Source organism: Pan troglodytes, chromosome 1 (assembly GCF_028858775.2).
Source record: "Pan troglodytes isolate AG18354 chromosome 1, NHGRI_mPanTro3-v2.0_pri, whole genome shotgun sequence".
Lineage (NCBI taxonomy): Eukaryota > Metazoa > Chordata > Mammalia > Primates > Hominidae > Pan > Pan troglodytes.
The window spans coordinates 9,992,702-10,006,884 of NC_072398.2; the positions used below are offsets into that span (position 1 = coordinate 9,992,702).

Sequence of the window (14,183 nt, forward strand, 5' to 3'; positions counted from 1 at the left end):
TGTCAGTAACTTTCCAGTGGTCCAACTTTTCTACACTGACATTCTCTTCATTCTTGAGTAATTGCGCTTTTCCGTTTCTGTATTGTAATTTTAGTGAGATTTTAGTAGGAAAGTAGATGGATATATGTGGTGATTCCTCCGCGTTTAACAGTGTTGGCCGTGGCAATCTTGATCAAGTTAGCTAACCACTGCGCATCTCTACCTTTTTTTTTTTTTTTTACTTTAATGTTATAATTAAGGTGAAATTACACAAGTTAGAGAAAAATGTGAAAGACTTTGAAATGGACCAAAACTATGTTAACCTAAAATAATAAAAAATGTCAGAATCTAGTTTAAAGAGCATTCATTCTAGTGCAAAGGTGCAGACTGCAGCTTGGGACACACCTCCAAGTTACCTTGAGGAGTGATCTTGAGAACAAAAGAGAAACTCAAGTTTGTGAAGAAAGAACAAATCAGGAGAGGGGGCAGCTACAAAAGTTATTTGCCAAGAATTCTCATTGATTTACAGAAATAGCATTGGTTAGTGATTGACTAGACATAGCTGAACTCTAGGGTGTATGGCATTTGATGGCTACCTGGTGTCAGTTAGTCTGGAGTCCACGTAGCAAGTGGCTTTAAGAGACAATTATTTCACTCAGGAGGGAGTGAGATGTGGCTGCTGTTACTTTTTTTTTCTTTTTTTTTTAAGAGGGAGTTTCCCTCTTGTTGCCCAGGCTGGAGTGCAATGGCACTATCTCAGCTCACTGCAATATCTCGGCTCATGCATCTTCCGCCTCCCAGGTACAAGCGATTCTCCTGTCTCAGCCTCCCAGGCAGCTGGGATTACAGGCGTCCACCACCACGCCCAGCTAATTTTTTTTTTTTTGTAATTAGTAGAGATGGGGTCTCACCATGTTAGTCAGGCTCGTCGTGAACTCCTGACCTCAGGTGATCCACCCACCTCGGCCTTCCATAGTGCTGGGATTACAGCAGTGCATCACCGCGCCCGGCCACTGTTACATTTTAAATGCCTTTCTGGGCCCGATGGTTTAAAGAAGCTTACATTTCTCAGATACAGTCTTTCTTTCTTTCTTTCTTTCTCTTTCTTTCTTTCTTTCTTTCTTTCTTTCTTTCTTTCTTTCTTTCTTGAATATTACTCAATGTTTACAAAAGAAAACTGGGCACTGGTGGAGTGTGTGATTCGATGGCATCTCTTGTCCTTTCCTAGTCTTCGTGCTACTTTAAAACTCTATGAGTTGTTGAATACTGAAAGTAATACAAACGATTCTTGTCCATAAGAATACAGATTTCCTTGGGCAGACGGCTGATTAGTGTTCTGTGGATATTGACCAGTTTTGCATCTATTAGGAAAATGTAGGCCAGCATTTCTGACTGGCCATATATGTTTCCACTCTTTGGATTCTTTAAACCCTTGTAGCATAATATTGGTTCCCACATTAATGAGTTAATATTTGACATGTGTCCACTTTAAATTCGTATTATAATCATTATTATACCTTTTCAAGATTGACAATATGAAGTCCTAGACAACATTTTTTAGTTTCTATCTTTTGGTGTTATAAGAGCAAAATTATAGTTTTATATTTCAAATTGAATCAAGGAAACATTATTTAAGAAATGATGACAATAAAATAGCTCACACAAATGAAGGTAGAGGAGGATTAAGACAAGATATTGAAGAAGATTTGCCATGTAGACATTCTGTCAATGCTCTAAACTTGAATCCAGATAGGCCCCATTTTAAAATGTAAACTTCACTAGTTACTGACAGAGTGATATTGGAGAGCTGAGCAATATCCTTATATCTGCGTTTTCTCAATTCTAAAATAAATATAACAATTTTAAAAAAGAAAATACAACTTCAAGACTTCCCAAATTTATTATGCCAAGAGGAAAAGTGAAGCCCTAGAAACTGAGCCACATCACATGGCTGTTTTCCTGCTCCGGTGCATGAACTTCCCTCCTGATCTTGATGTAACATTATATGTTAACTAGATGCCTTATTCTTTATTCAAACCTTAAATGACACTGGAGATGGAGACCCCAGAGTGTCATCAATAGTAGACAATCACATCTTCTATCTGCATGTCAGCCTTTGTATGGAAACTATTGTAATTCTGTTCAGCACTTCTGTTTTTGCCTATATAAATGATCCTCATTTTTCCCCACATTAGGAGTACTGATCATCATTCTTTGGTGTAGCTCTGCTCCCCATATGGCCACCCTTACATTTTATGCTTAAATAAACTCTCTTTAAATTAGAAATTATTCCTTTTGATTATTTAAGGTTGACATTTTTTGACCAAAAAGGGACCCAAAGTGAGCCTCCCGAGATCCTTGCTGCTTCACTGACATTCAGAGCTTTGGAACTGGCATGAGTGGCTGTCACTTATCTGACTTTACTGGATCTGGCAGGTATCTCTGGAAGCCTTCTCTTTGGTTTTCAGTCTCCCTGGCTTTGGCTGAGATTCAGACTTTATTCAAGCAACCTGAGTTAAAGCTCTACTTTTAAAGGTAAGAGTTTCATCTGTTATTTCTCTAAAAATTCTGCTGTTTACAGGTTTCACTTTCCTTTGAGATTAAGGTTCTGTGTGTCTTACTTGCTAAATTATGAAACATTTTTTTCTGGCTCAAATTTGATCAAAGAAAAAACAGAGAGAAAGTGAATCTTTGTTGCATAAGCTATATTTGTGGTTTTAAACTGGCCAAGTTCTGAAGCTCAGTTCAGTGGACATATCTTAACCAATTTCCCATATAATCTTTGGTCACTTAAGAAGAAAACCCATATTATGGACAATTGTTCATCCAAAACTGAGTCTTTCTCCTTGGGAGTTCACCATAAAAATACCAGATGGGCTTATATATAACACTTATAGTGTCACCTCATATTGTTATTTTTAAAAATCGTCTCATATAATTTATAAAAACCCCAAATTATAATGGCCAAAGTAAGTACCTTTAAAATGCCTAAACTCATTTACTTGCATGCTCAGTTTTAAAAAGCCAGCTCCAAGATAAAGCAAAATAATCAAGAGAGTTATTTTCAGTGGTACTTAAAAGTGTCCAAAAGAGGTTCTAATAAAGTTTTTTCTTTATAAGAAAAAGCAAATAATTGTTTCAGTCTCTAAATGTATAAAGACTGCTAAAATTTATCCTCTTTCTTCCTCATGTCCTCCTTCTTTTTGTCCAATATTATTTAAACTACCTTACCAAGACCTACCTCTTCTTCCTCCACCTCCTCTACCGCCACCTCCTCCTTCTCCTCCTCCTTCACCACCTCTTCCTCCTCTATCACCTTCTCTTTCTCCTCCTCTTCTTCCTCTTTCTCCAACTCCTCCTTCTCCAACTCCTTCTCCTGTCCTGGCTCCATTTCTCAAACAGCCAGTGTCTGGCTGGGAAAAGCCTGCCCCAGTTTATCAATCATGGTGAAAGGTAAAACTTAGAGATATACTTTTAAAATTTCCTGATTTTAACCAGGACCCTATGGTTTTTCCAGGAAATTTAAATTAAATATTTAAGCCTATGACCCTGGCTTGACTCTAAAAAATAGTTATTATTTTAAATAAAAAATGAACACAAGCTCTTGTTACTAACACAAGCTCTTGTTAACACTGGAGCCTCTTTATCTGTAATAAAGCCCAACTTATTACAAGATTTCATTCCTTGGAGTAAGCAAAGAATTCCAATGGTAGATGTCACAAATAATCCTTTGTCAACATACAAGTCTCAGCCTGTGGCTTTTCAACAAGGTCCCATACAAGGGACTCATGTTTTCCTTCTGGTTCTATCAGCTCCCATCCACCTTATAAAAAGATAATTCTTAAAATTATAAAATGCTCACCTTTCTTTCTCCCAAAAAGGGAAAATGTATATAGAATTAAATAATAAAACTGAATTACTAGACATAACAAATTTTGAAAGTCTAATCCAATTGCAATCCATATTGCCATAGAAGACACTAAATTATTGAGTAATAAAAAATTACGAAATCAGCTAAAGGCAGCTCCTGATTAATTGTTAACAAAGTCTTCCACTGATATTGGAGAAATCATCTCAGCTATCCATATCAAAGTTCAAATAGGTCCATCAAAACTTCTTCCAAACTCAAATAATATCCTTTGAGGAATAAAGCACTAAAGGGAATAAAGACTAGAATTTTAGGATTTTTATATAAAGAGAGGATTGATTATTCCCTCTACAAGCCCATGTAACATTCCAGTCCTTCCTGTAAGGAAACTAAATGGTAAAAGAAGGAGGTTTGTACAGAATCTGAAAGCAATTAACAACACAGTCATTCTTAACATTCAGCAGTGCCAAACCCCCACACGTTGTTGGCTGCCTTTGCAGCTGAAGGTGGTTATTGAATGGAATAGACTTATGTAGTGAATTCCTTAGTATTCCTTTAGATAAAAATAGTCAATTTCTGTTTGTCTTCACTTGGGAAGACAGACAGTACTCATGAACAGTCATGCCTTAGGGACACACTGAGAGCCAAACTTACTTCTCACAGATGTTTAAAAAGACCTCTCAGATGTTGACCTCTTTAAAAAATCCTTTTAAATATAGTTTGTAGACAATTTTCTCCTCTGCTCAGAGGATGAGCAGAACTCTATAGAAGATGAGATTTACTTGTTATAACAATTACCTTTAAAGGACACAAGATTTCTAAAGCAAAACTTTGATTTTGTCAAAAAAAAAATTAGAGCACTTAGGCCACCTAATATCTTAGGAAGGACTTATTGTTAACATGGACAGACTGAAAGGTATATTAAAGTTTTCACTACCACGAACCAAGATACGGGTGAGAGGGTTTTTGGGATGGCAGGATAATTTAGAGATTGGATCCCAAATTTTTCTTTAAAAACCCAGCCCTTATACGCTGTCTTCAGGCAAGACATTCCAGACCCTCTGGAGTGGACAGAAGAAAATCAATATGGTGGCTCATGCTTGTAATACCAGTACTTTGGGAGGGCAAGGCAAGAGAGTTTCTTGAACTCAGGAGTTCAAGACCAGTCTGGGCAACATAGTGAGACCTCTACAAAAAATAAACAACAAAAAAAGATAAAAGATGACCTTGCTAATGCTCCAGTTTTGGCGTATCCAAATTATAACCTTCCTTTTTATTGTTTGTATGTAAGAGTGCTGGTAACGCTCTAAGGGTCCTGACTCAAAAATGCGGGGAACAAAATAATCCTGTATGGTGCTATAGCCAACAGACTTTGTAACAAGAGGAGTGCTAACTTGCATGAGAGCTGTAAAAGCCACTGCTTTGTTAAGGCAGCTAAAGAAACTTTAATGGGAATATACTTTAGTGTTTTCATTTCTCATTTTGTGGAAGTAATGCTAAACTCACACCCCATTCAACATTATTCAGTTAGTAGAATAGCTTCATATAAAGTTTTACTTCTTTCAGATTCTCATATCACCATCTCTGGTTGTAATAACCTAATTCCTGCATTCTTCTACTTCCATTGTCAGCTGAAACTCTGCATAATTGCATAACTCTAACTGTTCAACTGCTCTTTTCTAGGGCTGGCCCACAAGAGATTCCCCTTGCTAATGGTTGATATTGTTTGGTTTACAAATGGATTTTACTTTAAAAAGTATCCTTAACTGAAGAAATAAAAAGTGCTTAAGTTCCAAAAGTCACTTTAAATCAACAAACAAAATTAATTACATTGATTGGGGCTCCTCAATTAACAACAACAACAACAAAACTGCTAATATTTCTACAGACAGTAGATATGCCTTTGAAGTAGTTCATGATTTTTTAATATCACAGAAACAGACAAGATTTTTAGCCTCTTCTGGTCAACCCATAAAAATTGAACACCTCAGGCCGGGCGTGGTGGCTCATGCCTGTAATCCCAACACTTTGGGAGGCCGACGCAGGCGGATCACCTGAGGTCAGGAGTTGGAGACCAGCCTGGCCAACGTGGTGAAACCCCATTTCTACTAAAAATACAAAAATTAGCCAGGCGCGGTGGCACATGCCTTGTAGTCCCAGCTACTCAGGAGGCTGAGGCAGGACAATCTCTTGAACCCAGGAGGCAGAGGTTGCAGTGAGCCGAGATCGTGCCACTGGATGACAGAGGGAGATTGCCCAGCCTGGACGACAGAGGAAGACACCATCTCAAAAAAAAAAAAAGGACACCTCATTTCAAAATTGTTAGAACCTATAATATTACCAAAGTTACTATTCACAATTAGAATTCCAGGTCTTTCAAAATCAGATACCCCAGAAAACAAACAAAAAAATGAGCTAGCTGATAAATTAATAAAAAGAATTGCTCTAAATGCATCTGATTAAGAAAACAATTGACATTAACTTAAAAAATCTACTTTTGATTTTAAGAAGTAGCTTAATCTAGAGCTCTAAAATCAAAACAGAAAAATTGGAAAGCAAAAGGGGGAGGATACACCTCAAAATGAGATATGGTAAGGGTCAAATGATTTGCCTGCATTTCCTGCTGACTTACAGTTATATACATGAGCTAACTCACTGGAGCCTGAAGACATGATTGCTTGGGGAAAATAATATTTTTAAAAACCTTTTTGAGCTATAGCTCATTGTTACAGTTGTTCAAAATATAATCCAGGGAAACTATTACATGGCTCCCAAGTATATTTTTCTTTATCTGAGGTCCCTTTTGAGGTGTGGCAATTAGATTTCATCCAGTTGCCACCCTCACAAACATACAAATACATCCTGCTAATGATTTACATGTTTTCTCACTGAGTAGAAGCATTTCCCTACAGAAGAGCAATGGCTTTAACAGTGAGTGAAATTCTGTTTAAAAACCATTCCAACCTGGGGAATTCATAGCAATAGAGGTACTGACTTCACTGGGCAAATTTAAGTTTAATCAGTATGTAAAGTTTGGTCTAGTCGCCAACATTTCATTGTGTTTACTACCCCCAGTCATCTGGGTTAGTGGAAAGCACCAATGAAATAATGAAAACTGGCAAAATTAACTGAAGCTAATTTTAGCTAATACTAAAGTATGTCTTCCCCAAAAGCTCTTCCACTGATTCTACTTAACCTGAGATTGAACCCCTTTTGCTAAATACCAGTAATCTCCAATCAAATTTATAACAAGCAGACCTATGAAATTGTCTCCAGGAAACTATATGTCTTTAATAGTAAAGGGAGACATGTTTAGCTATTACAACGGTCTTATGAAGCAACTAACTAAAAATTATAAATTGGTGAAATAATCTTTTCACAGCAAGCTCCCAGAAGATGGGAAATTTCAAAAGCCACGCAGTCTAGGAAATTTCATCTATTGAAAAAGACTTTTTTTTTTTTTTTTTTTTTTTTTGAGAGTGAGTCTTGCTCTGTCGCCCAGGCTGGAGTGCAGTGGCACAATCTCTGCTCACTGCAACCTCCGCCTCCCAGGTTCAACTGATTCTCCTTTCTCAGCCTCCCGAGTAGCTGGAATTACAGGCACCCATCACCACACCTGACTATTTTTTGTATTTTTAGTAGAGACAGGGTTTCGCCATGTTGGCCAGGCTGGTTTCAAACCCTGACATCAAGTGATCCACCTGCCTTGGCCTCCCAAAGTGCTGGGAGTACAGGCGTGAGCCACCGCCCTGGCCGGATATGACATTTCTTAAAGAGCTCTCTTCAGTGAAAATGCTATGGACCTGATCGAGTACTCCTCACCAAACCTTGTTGGTGAAGATTCATGCATTAGCATTTCTCATGTAAAAAAGAATGACACTCCTGGCTGGACTCTTCCCTGAAAGGTGATCTCTGACTTAAAATAAGTCAACACCAGGTTAGGAAAAACATGGCATCTGATGTGGACAGCTAAAACACAAAACCCCAGACCAGGTCTGTATCTAAACAAACTGTTTATGCTAACGATTGTTAACAGATGGGGAGGATTTTCTTTTATAAGCTCCAATTAAACTTTCTTCTTTTTATCCTTAATTCTTATGTATTTGTAGAAGTACCACCAGCTATTGTGAAGCAAACCACTTTTTACAATGGGCCCAAGACTATGCTGATAGCTTACGAAAAGACGCTTATTACACCCATGGTCTCCTGTGTCTTTCTAGTGGTTCCCATTGATTCATATTTTAAAATGACAGTCTGGCTGAAGATACTGTACACTCTGGCTTTTGATGACACTGTACAGAACAAGCACCATAGGAAGAGCGTCTTGGTAGAAAAATAAAACTCTAACTAGTTAGCTTTTTTTTTTTTTTTTTTTTTTGAGATGGAGTCTCGCTCTGTCACCCAGGCTGGAGTGCAGTGGCGCGATCTCGGCTCACTGCAAGCTCTGCTCCCAGGTTCACGCCATTCTCCTGCCTCAGCCTCCCAAATAGCTGGGACTACAGGCGCCTGTCACCACGCCCAGCTAATTTTTTTTTTTTTTGTATTTTTAGTAGAGATGGGGTTTCACCATGTTAGCCAGGATAGTCTCGATCTCCTGACCTTGTGATCCGCCCGCCTCAGCCTCCCAAAGTGCTGAGATAACAGGCGTGAGCCACTGCGCCTGGCTGCTAGTTAGGTTTTACTCTGACACTACCTCAACTAAAACAAAAGACAAAAACAATAAACAAATAAAATGTTGCTCCCCCAAAGGACAACTTGATTTCAAGATGATATAGTACAAATTCGGAACACGTTTATTTGTCTCACTCCTTCTTTTGGCCAGCTTAATCAACACGCCTCTTTATGTTGGGAACAAAAAATTACACCAAAGATGAATGGCCCACTGCACTAGAGATATGGGAAAATGCCCAAAACACAGTCACCCACACCGTTATATTACAAAGTGCTGACTCACATGCCACTAATTAGAGACAACAACTGGGTATTTATTGGTTAGCTCCAAATAAAATGTCTTGGTTATGTGACACTAATCTACGGCCATAGTTACCCCAAGATGAAGAGGACAATGTCCCCTGGGTTATGCTTAGCTATAAGGTCAAATAGTTCACACCCTGTCAAAACCAACAATTTTTCCCCATTTACAATCTCATTAGGTATATTCTATGTTCCATTGGTGTGACCATTTAGCTTCTTTCTTTATACCACAGCTGTGTATTAAAGATGTCATTTGACATGTAGAGGCCCTAACCAATTATATCCAAAAGGCCCTAAATGACAGCTGCATTTTCTAACTTGTTATTAAATAATAAGAAGATTCCGTACTTTGTTATTAAATAATAAAGTTACTGTCATAAAAAGGCTATATCACAAAACCACATGACTTTAGACATATACACTGTAGCCCAAAAGAAACCTGTGCTATCCTAAAAACTAAATGTTGTGTCTATATTACAGTTAAGTCAAGTAAACTGACTAAATTAATGGCTAATATAAAAACCCAAGTAACCAAGCTTCAGATCCAAAATCTCCTCTAAGCAACTTGCTAAATAACTGGTTTGGATCACAGGAAACTTGGTGACAAACACTGTTACATATTCTAAAAGCTATAATCATTTGTTGTGTTTTATCCTGTTTTTGTCTCCATTACTGTACGATACTTGTCTTCAAGTCAATATACAACTAAAAAACTAAAGTAATGATTGCTCAAAAATTTGCTTTGATTAAAGAGATAGACATGTAGCCTAACCAGGTTCCAAGACTACTTTCCTTTTGTTTCTTTGTAATTTGGCCTTGGTCCTTTCTAATATTTCTCTCCTCCATGATACATGACTTCCTAAAAATGAGTCTTCCTAGCAATGTGAGATTTGATCAAATATGCGATCTGACTAAATAATTCTCCTGCAATGCTTTCTCTTAGAGTTTGAAAGAAAGAGGGAAATGTAAACAGAATGAAAATTTCAGGATCACCCCAATTTATTATGCCAAGGGAAAAAATTATGCCCTAGAAACAGACTCATTTGACATGGCTGTTTTTCTTCTCTGGTGTCTGGCCTTTGCTTCCTGACCTTTGTGTTAAGATGTTAAACATTAACCAGACTCCCTATTCTTTATTCAAACCTAGACTAAACGATATTAGAGAGACCCTTGTGATTGTTACCTCTTTATGATAAAATGTTACATAACCTTCTTAGAGTGTAATCAGTACTAGCCAACCAAATCTTATTATCTGCATGTCTGTGTTGGAAAAACGTTGTAATTTTGTTCACCAACTCGATTTTTGCCTATACAAATGATCCTCATCTTTTCTCACACCAGGAGCACTGAGCACCATGCTTTGGTGTAGCTCTGTTCCCCAGATGGCCACCTTCACACTTTGGGCTTGAATACACTTTCTTTAAATTAGATTTTGTTCCTTTTGGTTATTTTAGGTTGACACAATGAAGATCATTTCAAAGCATTGCTGTGAGGGTTAAATAATTTATGTAACTTACTTAGCAGAGTGCCTGGAATGTAGTAACCATTAAATAACTGATAACTAAAACAGATACCAGACATCTGTGCTCAGAGATATGGAGAATTAATTGAATTATTACAAATAATGGCAATAGATTTAAAGGGTAAAGCACCTAAGATATTTGACAATTTATCCCAATATATTATAAAAATATGATTAATGATATCAGTCTGCATTATCCAAATAATATATTTTGCACGAACAGGAAATTAACTATTAGGTTAAGTTTCTTCTTCTTGGAAGTTAATAATCAGAATAATCATGGTTAGTTTAAAAAGCAATTTTTATATTATACACATGATATCTTATGGCCATTCCCATGAAAGATTACAGTAATTTGTCACTTTTGTGCAAAGCCCTGGAGCTCTGTTCTTTTCTCATAAAAACTCTTCACATTTCTTCCTCGGAATTTCTACATTCTTTTATGTACATTGACCTTGAGCAATGATAATAACTACTGCTTGTGAGGGGAAATATCATTAGCCATTTTTAACTCTCCTTAAAAGGATTGTTGCTGCTGCTGCTGCTGCTGCTGCTGCAGCTGGAGATAATAGATGCAGAGGTGATTTCGCTAATGAAGTATGGTCACAAAGAAACCACTCAAGGTTCTGGTGCTCTTTCCCTGAAGAACAGTGCAGGGGCCAAGGCAATGCTTCCCCTTCACCCTCTGAATGTTTGCTGAAAATCAATAGACAAAAGAGATTTATTCAAGAAAAGGCATACAAATGTATTTGATCATGGATTTACATGACAGGAGACCTTCAGAATGAAGACCCCAAAATACAAGGGAAACTGTCCATTTTTATGCTTAGGTTCAACTAAGTATGGACTGTCATGTAGAAATATGACTGGACAAAAAGGGAGTGATCTAATGCTAGTGGACTGAGTGGGGAAACCCAGCAGGGCCTGTCCGTCTAAATTCTCTTTGTCCTCTCTCTGCAGCTTTCCTTCCTTCTGGGTGTGGGGCAGGACTGTCTCTGGAATGGGGGTCTTATGACCTACAGTCAAATAAGGTAGGTCAGGTAAGTTCTTTTTATTTTATTTATTTATTTATTTATTTATTTATTTATTTATTTTTTGAGACGGAGTCTCGCTCTGTCTCCCAGGCTGGAGTGCCGTGGCGCGATCTTGGCTCACTGCAAGCTCCGCCTCCCTGGTTCACGCCATTCTCCTGCCTCAGCCTCCCGAGTAGCTGGGACTACAGGCGCCCGCCACCGCGCCCGGCTAATTTTTTGTATTTTTAGTAGAGACGGGGTTTCACCGTGTTAGCCAGGATGGTCTCGATCTCCTGACCTCGTGATCCGCCCGCCTTGGCCTCCCAAAGTGCTGGGATTACAGGCGTGAGCCACCGCGCCCGGCCCAGGTAAGTTCTTAATGGCAACATTTTACAAAGAAAGGTGGGGGATAAAGAGTAATATTTTTAGGTTTTATATCTGGCTTTGGGGAAAAGAGCTTCTGGTTTCTACAACCTGCCTTGGGGAAGAGAGATTCTAGTGTCTATAGCTAGTCTTGAGGAGAATGAGAGGCATTCATTCTCTCGCAGGCACCGCTTACAAGAAGGTCGGGGAAGCTCTGAGAGAAACGTTTGCTTCTCAGACTGAAGAGCCTTCCTTTTAGGGCATCATTTTCTGATCCCCAACAGCAAGTTGCTCCTAGTATGAAAAACTCATTTTTTTTAACAGATAATTTAAACACTTTTTCTTTCATCCTTCTTTTGCTGCAGATGTGTGATTGCTTTTACAACAATTTAGAGCTGTAACAGAGGACAGAGGAACGCGGGCAAAAGAAAAACAGAAAGGAGAGAAAACTGTTAAATTTCTGCTTATCCCCTTCATGACAAATGGTTTGTTTTGGCGGTTGGTTGCACAAGGCCTGTTATGGGTTCCTTATAATTTCATTCGCTCCTATTTCACTGACTGTTCCCATTAGCATAAATAAGACAAAATGAACAAATTCCCTCTGTCCTGGTGTCATAAATTCTGAAAGACAAAAACCAAAATAAAAGAATGCGATTCAGTACAAGAGGACAATGGAAGTGCTAGCATTACTGACAACAATGATCTTACCTAGAGCAGTACTAAAATAATTTTTGCCCTAAATGGTTCGTAAAGGATTGAAGAGAAGCTGGACTGGCTATACACACAAATCAAATAGGATATTTTATATTCAAAAAGGAAAGGAGGCTAACATTTTAAAATGACTACTGTGGGACATACTTTGTCACCATGTTATTTCATTCAGCATTCACAATAAAATATATTTTTTTATTTGTTGTTCCTTTTTATTTGTTGAAGGAAAGACTAAGAAAAAGACAGTTTTCTTAATCAGTCCTTTGCTTAAGGATCGCTTAAGGCAACCCAATTAAATGGCAGAGCTAGTAATTTAATTCAGTCCTGCAAGATGTACTTCCTAAAGTGCCATATCCACTTAAAATGGAAAAAGAATGTAGGCAAACCTTGAAGCTTGGCAGGAGAAAGCAAGACGTAAAAAGACTTGGGAACTAGAGGAGTGAGTGAGATGTATAATCCTTTGTTTTGTTTTAATTTTGAATAAGAGGATTAAGGAATATTTTGCCTTGATATCCTTCTCTGAAACTGGTTAAAAATAAATGTTCTGTTCTTCATAGATGAAAACTGAAGGTATCCTAAATTGGCTGTACAGGCTTTCTGATAGGCAGTAAGATTTTCTTCCATGACTCCTGGATAACGTAAGACTCCCCGCTGACATGCCCTCATCCCTGATTAGAACTATTTAAACCATAAGGAATCCCTAGATGTTCCCCTGTATTTGCTTCTACAAATGTTATTAATTTTGCTTTTATATAGAATCAAGACCTTTATAAGTTAGTTTTAAGGGGTAGTGTTAGGTAGAGGTCAAGGTTAAATTAAAATTTTACTTGTTCCCTTTTTTGACAAATAGTTTGATTTGGACGCAGGTTGTAACAAGGACGGTCATGGGTTAGAAACTTAGAAAGATTACATAACTTCTCAAAAGTCATCACGCTATTAAGTAGAGGAGCCAGGACTAACTGCAGGAAATCTTTCTCTCTAATCTGTGCTCTGGACCACTGAAATTAACCCCTTTTCAAGGGATTATTGAAATTATGGTAAATAATTCACTGTTGTTACTGCCACCCTATTATAAATTAAACTCATGTAAACTTTTGTTGTTTCTAGACTGTCGTTGATTTATTTATGTTTAACCAATACTATACTGTTTATTCTTTTGATATCATGCAGGAAATAATGCTCATTTATATATTTTTTCATGGGTTTAATGAGCTAGAATTGACATACAATAAACTAGAGTCTTTCTTTCATCCTTTCTCTTTTCTTAGGCAACCACTGATTTGCTCTATGTTATCATAGATTAATTTCCATTTTCTAGAATTTTAAAAATGGAATCATACAATACATACTCTTATGTGTCTTTTTCACTAAGCATAATTATCTTTTTAGGTTTCTCAGTAGATTTTTTATTGCTAGGTAGTATTTAATTGTTGGAATGTGCCATAATTTCTTTGTTCATTCTTCTCTTGATGGGCATTTGCATTATTTATGTTTCTGTGCGATTACAAATAAAGCTGCTACAAACATGTATGTGTCAGTTTTCATGATGATATATGCTTTAATTTCTCTAGGATAAATACATAGGAATGAATGCCTGGGCTGTATGTTAGGAGTATGCTTCACATTTCAGGAAGCTGACTAAGCATTTTCCAAAGCGATGGTATCATTTTATATTTTCATCAACAGTAAGTTCCAGTTGCTCTACAACCTTGTCAGGAGTTAATATGGCCTGATATTTTATTTTAAGAAGTGT

At 37.5% G+C, this 14,183-nt stretch overlaps 1 long non-coding RNA gene across 3 annotated transcripts in view; it reads left to right on the forward strand.

Annotated features, from left to right (window-relative positions):
* LOC107974295 (uncharacterized) overlaps positions 1-13,951 on the forward strand; it is an 80,446-nt gene extending 66,495 nt beyond the window's left edge. Inside the window, exons 1-4 of one of the 3 annotated variants that reach the window (XR_008537722.2) lie at positions 2,348-2,514; positions 11,304-11,383; positions 11,609-11,724; positions 12,085-13,951. This is a non-coding gene — a long non-coding RNA (uncharacterized LOC107974295). Of the gene's footprint in view, positions 1-2,347; positions 2,515-11,303; positions 11,384-11,605; positions 11,725-12,084 lie in introns of those variants that run through there. The other 2 variants (XR_008537719.2, XR_008537720.2) reach the window with 2 other exon arrangements.
* The last annotated feature ends 232 nt before the right edge of the window (positions 13,952-14,183 follow it).